Here is a 9,929-nt window from a genome sequence, read left to right as displayed (position 1 = left end):
AAGCCTTTTTTTTTTGTAAAAAAGTGAAAACAATTTATTTGTCAAAATACATGAGAACACTAATTTTAAGCAAAAACTATTTTTCAACATATAACTACATATATGATAAAAGTGGTAAAATGATATATATACGTAAAAATTGGGTATGTATTGAAAAGTATATATAAAAACTTACTTAAGACATAAAAAGAATAAAAAAAATTGTAATTATTAAAAATAGCTTAACTTAAAATGGAGGGTCATACAGGATATACCAACGCGTTTCGTCAGTCTGACTTCATCAAGGGGTAGTGATCAAGTGTGCAGAACAGACTTATATACCTGCTGAAAAGGGGTTACTAGTTGTGACATCACTTCCTGTCAATTAACAATGCATAGGTATATAGTAGTGATGTGCACCGGACATTTTTCGGGTTTTGTGTTTTGGTTTTGGATTCCGTTCCGCGGCCGTGTTTTGGATTCGGACGCGTTTTGTCAAAACCTCACCGAAAATTTTTTGTCGGATTCGGGTGTGTTTTGGATTCTGGTGTTTTTTTTTCAAAAAACCCTAAAAAACAGCTTAAATCATAGAATTTGGGGGTCATTTTGATCCCATAGTATTATTAACCTCAATTACCATAATTTCCACTCATTTCCAGTCTATTCTGAACACCTCACACCTCACAATATTATTTTTAGTCCTACAATTTGCACCGAGGTCGCTGGATGGCTAAGCTAAGCGACACAAGTGGCCGACACAAACACCTGGCCCATCTAGGAGTGGCACTGCAGTGTCAGACAGGATGGCACTTCAAAAAAATTGTCCCCAAACAGCACATGATGCAAAGAAAAAAAGAGGCGCACCAAGGTCGCTGTGTGACTAAGCTAAGCGACACAAGTGGCCGACACAAACACCTGGACCATCTAGGAGTGGCACTGCAGTGTCAATCAAGACAGGATGGCACTTCAAAAAAATTGTCCCCAAACAGCACATGATGCAAAGAAAAAAAGAGGCGCACCAAGGTCGCTGTGTGACTAAGCTAAGCGACACAAGTGGCCGACACAAACACCTGGCCCATCTAGGAGTGGCACTGCAGTGTCAATCAAGACAGGATGGCACTTCAAAAAAATTGTCCCCAAACAGCACATGATGCAAAGAAAAAAAGAGGCGCACCACAGGTATAGAATGTAGATGGATAGTATACTTAATGAATGACGACACAGGAGGTAGGTACAGCAGTGGCCTACCGTACTGCTATATATAGTATACTGGTGGTCACTGTGTCAGCAAACTACAAAACTAAAATGCACCACAGGTATAGAATGTAGATGGATAGTATACTTAATGAATGACGACACAGAGGTAGGTACAGCAGTGGCCTACCGTACTGCTATATATAGTATACTGGTGGTCACTGTGTCAGCAAACTGCAAAACTAAAATGCACCACAGGTATAGAATGTAGATGGATAGTATACTTAATGAATGATGACACAGAGGTAGGTACAGCAGTGGCCTACCGTACTGCTATATATAGTATACTGGTGGTCACTGTGTCAGCAAACTGCAAAACTAAAATGCACCACAGGTATAGAATGTAGATGGATAGTATACTTAATGAATGACGACACAGAGGTAGGTACAGCAGTGGCCTACCGTACTGCTATATATAGTATACTGGTGGTCACTGTGTCAGCAAACTGCAAAACTAAAATGTACCACAGGTATAGAATGTAGATGGATAGTATACTTAATGAATGACGACACAGAGGTAGGTACAGCAGTGGCCTACCGTACTGCTATATATAGTATACTGGTGGTCACTGTGTCAGCAAACTGCAAAACTAAAATGCACCACAGGTATAGAAAGTAGATGGATAGTATACTTAATGAATGACGACACAGAGGTAGGTACAGCAGTGGCCTACCGTACTGCTATATATAGTATACTGGTGGTCACTGTGTCAGCAAACTGCAAAACTAAAATGCACCACAGGTATAGAATGTAGATGGATAGTATACTTAATGAATGACGACACAGAGGTAGGTACAGCAGTGGCCTACCGTACTGCTATATATAGTATACTGGTGGTCACTGTGTCAGCAAACTGCAAAACTAAAATGCACCACAGGTATAGAATGTAGATGGATAGTATACTTAATGAATGACGACACAGAGGTAGGTACAGCAGTGGCCTACCGTACTGCTATATATAGTATACTGGTGGTCACTGTGTCACAAACTGCAAAACTAAAATGCACCACAGGCATAGAATGTAGATGGATAGTATACTTAATGAATGACGACACAGAGGTAGGTACAGCAGTGGCCTACCGTACTGCTATATATAGTATACTGGTGGTCACTGTGTCAGCAAACTGCAAAACTAAAATGCACCACAGGTATAGAATGTAGATGGATAGTATACTTAATGAATGACGACACAGAGGTAGGTACAGCAGTGGCCTACCGTACTGCTATATATAGTATACTGGTGGTCACTGTGTCAGCAAACTGCAAAACTAAAATGCACCACAGGTATAGAATGTAGATGGATAGTATACTTAATGAATGACGACACAGAGGTAGGTACAGCAGTGGCCTACCGTACTGCTATATATAGTATACTGGTGGTCACTGTGTCAGCAAACTGCAAAACTAAAATGCACCACAGGTATAGAATGTAGATGGATAGTATACTTAATGAATGACGACACAGAGGTAGGTACAGCAGTGGCCTACCGTACTGCTATATATAGTATACTGGTGGTCACTGTGTCACAAACTGCAAAACTAAAATGCACCACAGGCATAGAATGTAGATGGATAGTATACTTAATGAATGACGACACAGAGGTAGGTACAGCAGTGGCCTACCGTACTGCTATATATAGTATACTGGTGGTCACTGTGTCAGCAAACTGCAAAACTAAAATGCACCACAGGTATAGAAGAATGTAGATGGATAGTATACTTAATGAATGACGACACAGAGGTAGGTACAGCAGTGGCCTACCGTACTGCTATATATAGTATACTGGTGGTCACTGTGTCAGCAAACTGCAAAACTAAAATGCACCACAGGTATAGAATGTAGATGGATAGTATACTTAATGAATGACGACACAGAGGTAGGTACAGCAGTGGCCTACCGTACTGCTATATATAGTATACTGGTGGTCACTGTGTCCGCAAACTGCAAAACTAAAATGCACCACAGGTATAGAATGTAGATGGATAGTATACTTAATGAATGACGACACAGAGGTAGGTACAGCAGTGGCCTACCGTACTGCTATATATAGTATACTGGTGGTCACTGTGTCAGCAAACTGCAAAACTAAAATGCACCACAGGTATAGAATGTAGATGGATAAAATACTTAATGAATGACGACACAGAGGTAGGTACAGCAGTGGCCTACCGTACTGCTATATATTGTATACTGGTGGTCACTGTGTCAGCAAACTGCAAAACTAAAATGCACCACAGGTATAGAATGTAGATGGATAGTATACTTAATGAATGACGACACAGAGGTAGGTACAGCAGTGGCCTACCGTACTGCTATATATAGTATACTGGTGGTCACTGTGTCAGCAAACTGCAAAACTAAAATGCACCACAGGTATAGAAGAATGTAGATGGATAGTATACTTAATGAATGACGACACAGAGGTAGGTACAGCAGTGGCCTACCGTACTGCTATATATAGTATACTGGTGGTCACTGTGTCAGCAAACTGCAAAACTAAAATGCACCACAGGTATAGAAGAATGTAGATGGATAGTATACTTAATAAATGACGACACAGAGGTAGGTACAGCAGTGGCCTACCGTACTGCTATATATAGTATACTGGTGGTCACTGTGTCAGCAAACTGCAAAACTAAAATGCACCACAGGTATAGAATGTAGATGGATAGTATACTTAATGAATGACGACACAGAGGTAGGTACAGCAGTGGCCTACCGTACTGCTATATATTGTATACTGGTGGTCACTGTGTCAGCAAACTGCAAAACTAAAATGCACCACAGGTATAGAATGTAGATGGATAGTATACTTAATGAATGACGACACAGAGGTAGGTACAGCAGTGACCTACCGTACTGCTATATATAGTATACTGGTGGTCACTGTGTCAGCAAACTGCAAAACTAAAATGCACCACAGGTATAGAAGAATGTAGATGGATAGTATACTTAATGAATGACGACACAGAGGTAGGTACAGCAGTGGCCTACCGTACTGCTATATATAGTATACTGGTGGTCACTGTGTCAGCAAACTGCAAAACTAAAATGCACCACAGGTATAGAAGAATGTAGATGGATAGTATACTTAATGAATGACGACACAGAGGTAGGTACAGCAGTGGCCTACCGTACTGCTATATATAGTATACTGGTGGTCACTGTGTCAGCAAAACTCTGCACTGTACTCCTCCTATATAATATTAATTATACTGGTGGTCCCCAGTCCCCACAATAAAGCAGCACACTGAGCACAGATATGGAGTGTTTTTCAGGCAGACAACGTATACTGGTGGTCACTGTCAGCAAAACTCTGCACTGTACTCCTACTATATAATACAGCTGCTCCCCAGTCCCCACAATTAAGCAGTGTGAGCACAGATATATTATGCAGCACACTGAGCACAGATATGGTATGGAGCGTTTTTTTCAGGCAGAGAACGGATAAAACTGGTGGTCACTGATCAGCAAAACTCTGCACTGTACTCCTCCTAACAGCTGCTCCCCAGTCCTCCCCACAATTAAGCAATAAAGCAATCAAGTTCAACAATAAACGGAGAGGACGCCAGCCACGTCCTCTCCCTATCATCTCCAATGCACGAGTGAAAATGGCGGCGACGCGCGGCTGCTTATATAGAATCCGAATCTCGCGAGAATCCGACAGCGGGATGATGACGTTCGGGCGCGCTCGGGTTAGCCGAGCAAGGCAGGAAAGTACGAACCTGCCTCGGACCCGTGTAAAAAGGGTGAAGTTCGGGGGGGTTCGGTTTCCGAGAAACCGAACCCGCTCATCACTAGTATATAGTATCCATGATTTTTATCAATGACAAAAAACAATGATGGAGCAGATCTATCAGCTTAACACGATGCACCCGGCAGGATTCAACGAGGGTTATGAAATCGCCCCATTTTTATGAAGGTTCCTTAAAACATCTATCTTCTTCATTTTATCCTTACTCACTTTAATCACACTGAATACGTATATATGCACCATTTTAGGTTAAGCTATTTTTAATAATTACAATTTTTTTTTATTCTTTTTATGTCTTAAGTAAGTTTTTATATATACTTTTCAATACATACCCAATTTTTACGTATATATACCATTTTACCACTTTTATCATATATGTAGTTATATGTTGAAAAATAGTTTTTGCTTAAAATTAGTGTTCTCATATATTTTGACAAATAAATTGTTTTAACTTTTTTACAAATAAAAAGGCTTTTTTACCATGGCCCTCATTCCGAGTTGTTCGCTCGCAAGCTGCTTTTAGCAGCTTTACACCCGCTAAGCCGCCGCCTACTGGGAGTGAATCTTAGCTTATTAAAATTGCGAACGAAAGATTCGCAATATAGCGAAAAGACATCTCTGTGCAGTTTCTGAGTAGCTCGAGACTTACTCGGCATCTGCGATCAGTTCAGTGCTTGTCGTTCCTGGTTTGACGTCATAAACACACCCAGCGTTCGCCCAGACACTCCTCCGTTTCTCCAGCCACTCCCGCGTTTTTCCCAGAAACGGTAGCGTTTTTTCGCACACACCCATAAAACGGCCAGTTTCCGCCCAGAAACACCCACTTCCTGTCAATCACATTACGATCACCAGAACGAAGATAAAACCGTGAGTAAAAAACCTAACTACATAGCAAATTTACTTGGCGCAGTCGCACTGCGGACATTGCGCATGCGCACTAAGCGGAAAATCGCTGCGATGCGAAAAAATTTACCGAGCGAACAACTCGGAATGTCTTTTATAAATTGCATTTTAGTCCTCTAAATAATTTTTTATATATAAACACCATTTGGTCGCCAGAACCCCTACCTATCCATATTCATATATATATATATATATATATATATATATATCCAATGAATCCACACTCACTGCTGCAAATTACATCATGGGCGGTGCGCCATAAAGGGCTCTCAAATAGTCCAGAATATATCCAAGAGGAGTATAGGCACTCACCACTTCCTTGATGATAATGAATTTATTATACCTCACAGGTGTATCTCACATAGAGATGAACGACAGCATGTCAGCAAAAATGTCGACGTTTCGGCTCCATCCGAGCCTTTGTCAAGACAGACAAAATCACATCAGGTTAACACCCAGCATGTGTATGCATGTTTAATATGCTATGTATATGTGTGTATATATATATATATATATATATAGGTGTACATATGGTATATATATATATATATATATATACACACACACACACACAGACACACTAGTTTTACGGACCCAGCATATACTGGGTCACCTCAGTCCCCACCCCCGTGATTGGCTCCACCCAGTTCTGGAAACCCCCCCATGCAAATCCTGCGTTTGCCACTGGGTGTTTCCAAATTAAATCCACAATAACCCATTCTGCGGAACATGGAATACAGTATTAATATTTAACACTATATTTGGTCTATAGTATAGGCTGTATCAAACATTTAAATAATATAAATGAGTGGTCAGGAACAGGTTGAACATACTATACTATAATAAATAAATACACAAACATAATAGAACCAGTACTGTATTTTCTAAGCATACATTCTCTCACCTCATGGTAAGGCTCCTGTCTCTTCTTCCTGGCAGCTACTCTCTGGTCCAGTGCAGTGATTGAGGACTCAGAACCACACACACAGCAAGCTTGGTAGAAAATTCTGTTACACTGGGCATGTGCAGCAGCTCTGCTCTGTCCCTTACACTGCATGATGTGGCAGCAGCTCTAGTAATCATATTATATACCATTGCTGTTGTTGTCATAATTTCAGCCACTTGCCAAGAGGAGGGGTTTTCCGGACAACTGATTGGCTCACGAATCGGCACTTCATTTGACAGACACGCCGCTGCCGCCGGAGACCAAGGAAGGACACACAGGAGAGGCGCGCAGTGTGCCCTCCGTGTCCTTCCCAAAACGCACAGCAGCGGGGGAGCCCGGGGGGATGTGCGGGGGGTGTACCTGGCACTGGGGGGGGGGGCATATTTGGGTGGGAGGGATATATGTGTACCTGGCACTGGGGGGGCATATTTGGCACTGGGGGGTATATCTGTAACTGGCACTGGGAGGGGGGGCATGTTTGGCACTAGTGGAATATGTGTCCCTGGCACTGGGGGGCATATTTGGCACTGGGGGTATATGTGTAGCTGGCACTGGGGGGGCATATTTGGCACTGGGGGTATATGTGTACCTGGCACTGGGGGGCATATTTGGCACTCGGGTATGTGTGTAGCTGGCACTGGGGGGGAGGGGCACTGGGGGCATATGTGTATCTGGCACTGTGGGGGAATATCTGGCTCTGGGGGCATATGTGGCACTGGGAGCACAGCCCTAGCAACAAGCATTACCCCCTGGTTACAAGCACAACACCCAGCTCATGAAATCCCTGGCAACAAGCATTACCCCCTAGCAACGAGCATGACACCCAGTGCATGAAACCCCTGGCAATGAATATTACCACCTGGCAACAAGCTTGAAACCCAGCACATAATACCTCTGGCAACAAGCATAACACCCAGCGCATGAAACCCCTGGCAACGAGCATGACACCCTGAGCATGAAAACCCCTGGCACCGTGCATGGAACCAAGAGCATGAAACCCCTGGCAACGAGCAGGTAATTTAAAAGTAATTAGAAGCCTTACTGTAGAACTTAATGTGTAATGGGCATTGTGGTGTGTGGCATAATGTATCACGGACATTGCTGTGTGTGGCATAATGTGTCACAGGCATTACGGTGTGTGGTATACTATATCATGGGTGTATTGTGGTATGTGGTATAATGTCTCAAGGGCATTGCAGTGTGTGGCATAATGTATAACGGGCATTGCGGTGAGTGGCATAGGGTATAACGGGCATTGCGGTATGTGTCACAGGCATTACTGTGTGTGGTATACTATATAACGGGCATTGTGGTATGTGGTATAATGTCTCAGGGGCATTGCAGTGTGTGACATGATGTATCACGGACATTGCAGTGTGTGGCATAATGTATAACGGGCATTGCGATGCGTGTCATAATGTGTCAGGCATTACGGTGTGTGGCATAATGTGTCGGGGGCATTATGGTGTGTGGCATATTGTGTCATGGGTATTATTGTGTGTGGCATAATGTCTAAGGGCCATTGCAGTATGTGGCATAATGAGGAAAAATGACAAATAATGTAAGGGGCATGAATCAGGATTATTTATTTTTCCTGTGGTGGCCAACGTCTGGGCGTGCAGGTTGCAAAACTAGGGTATAAGGCAGTCTTTTCCTGCAACTCACCCCCCTCCCCACGGTGCCCATGTAATAAAGGTATTGCGCATCAAAAAGGGGGGGTGGTCTCAAAAAGACAGGGGCGTGGTCACACAATAGTAATAATGCCCACAGTAGTAGCACCCAAGTGGAAATTTTGAAGTGGGGGTATGGAAAAGTGAAGGTTGTAATTATGTGCGCGCCGAAGGCGCACGGTACGAGCCAAAATTCACATTATGGAGTTACAGGGAGAGTGACAGCAGGGACATGGAAAATGACAGCAGGGACATGGAAAGTGACAGCAGGGGCATACAGTAGGGATTAGGGAGAGAGAAAGGCAGCAGGGTAAGATTACCTGTTTAGCAGCGGCGGTGGTATGCGGTGCGGGGGATGAGTAGGCGTGGAGGAGGCTATGGGCATCGGAGATAGTGCGGAGGAGGAGGCTGTGGGCATGCAGAGGTCCGATGGCGGGGCGGCAGAGGAGGCTGAGGGTGGCTGCAGTGGATCTGGAACCAGGCTGGCTTTATTATCCCTGCCGCCACATCGAGCTCCTGTGACCACAGCGATAATATTTAAAAACTGCTGCGGACCGGCAGCCAATCAGCGACAGATTTGAACTAGTAGCGCCGCGGTCACAGGAGTTCGATGCGGCAGCAGGGATAATAAAGCCGGCCTGGTCCCAGATCCGCTGCAGCTGGGAGTCTGGAACCAGGGCTTCCAGTGCGGCGGCGATGGTAGGGGCGGAGCAACGGAGGGCGGACCGGGAGCTCAGCTTCTTTGTCGGCCCATACAGTAATGCCCACAGCAGTAGCACCCCTTATACAATGCCCACAGTAGTAGTGCCCCTTATGCAATGCCCGCAATAGTAGTGCCCCTTAGTTCCCCAGGAGTGGTGCCCCTTATGAAGTGCCCCCTTTACAATGCCCTCATTAGCAGTGCACCCCATCAGTAATGCCCTTAATGGTAATGCCCCTGTGTAGTATTGCCCCCAATAGTAATGTTGCCTGTAGTAATGCCCCCAATCGTTTAGCCCCCTGTAGTTTAGCCCCAGTAGTCATGCCCCCACTGGTAATGCCCCTGCAGTTATGACCCCAGTAGTTTACTCCCCCCCCTTTAGTTTAGCCTCCCAGTGGTAATGCCCCCAGTAGTTTTGCCCTCATGTAGTTTGCCCCATGTAGTTTAGCCCCACCCCCTGTAGTTTAGTCCCCAGTGGTAATGCCCCCTGCAGTTGTGCCCCCAGTTGTTTAGCCCCTGTAGTTAAGCCCCCATGTAGTTTGCCCCGTTAGTAATGCCCCCAGTAGTTTGCCCCCTTGTAATGCCTTCCTGTAGTTATACCCCCAGTAGTTTAGCTCCTGTAGTTATGCCCCCTTGTAGTTTAGCCCCCAGTAGTAAGGCCGCCAGTAGTTTAGCCTCCCTGTAGTTTGCCCCCTTGTAGTAATGCCCCCAGTAGTTTGCC

Source organism: Pseudophryne corroboree, chromosome 2, assembly GCF_028390025.1.
Source record: "Pseudophryne corroboree isolate aPseCor3 chromosome 2, aPseCor3.hap2, whole genome shotgun sequence".
Lineage (NCBI taxonomy): Eukaryota > Metazoa > Chordata > Amphibia > Anura > Myobatrachidae > Pseudophryne > Pseudophryne corroboree.
This window is presented reverse-complemented; position numbering follows the sequence as displayed.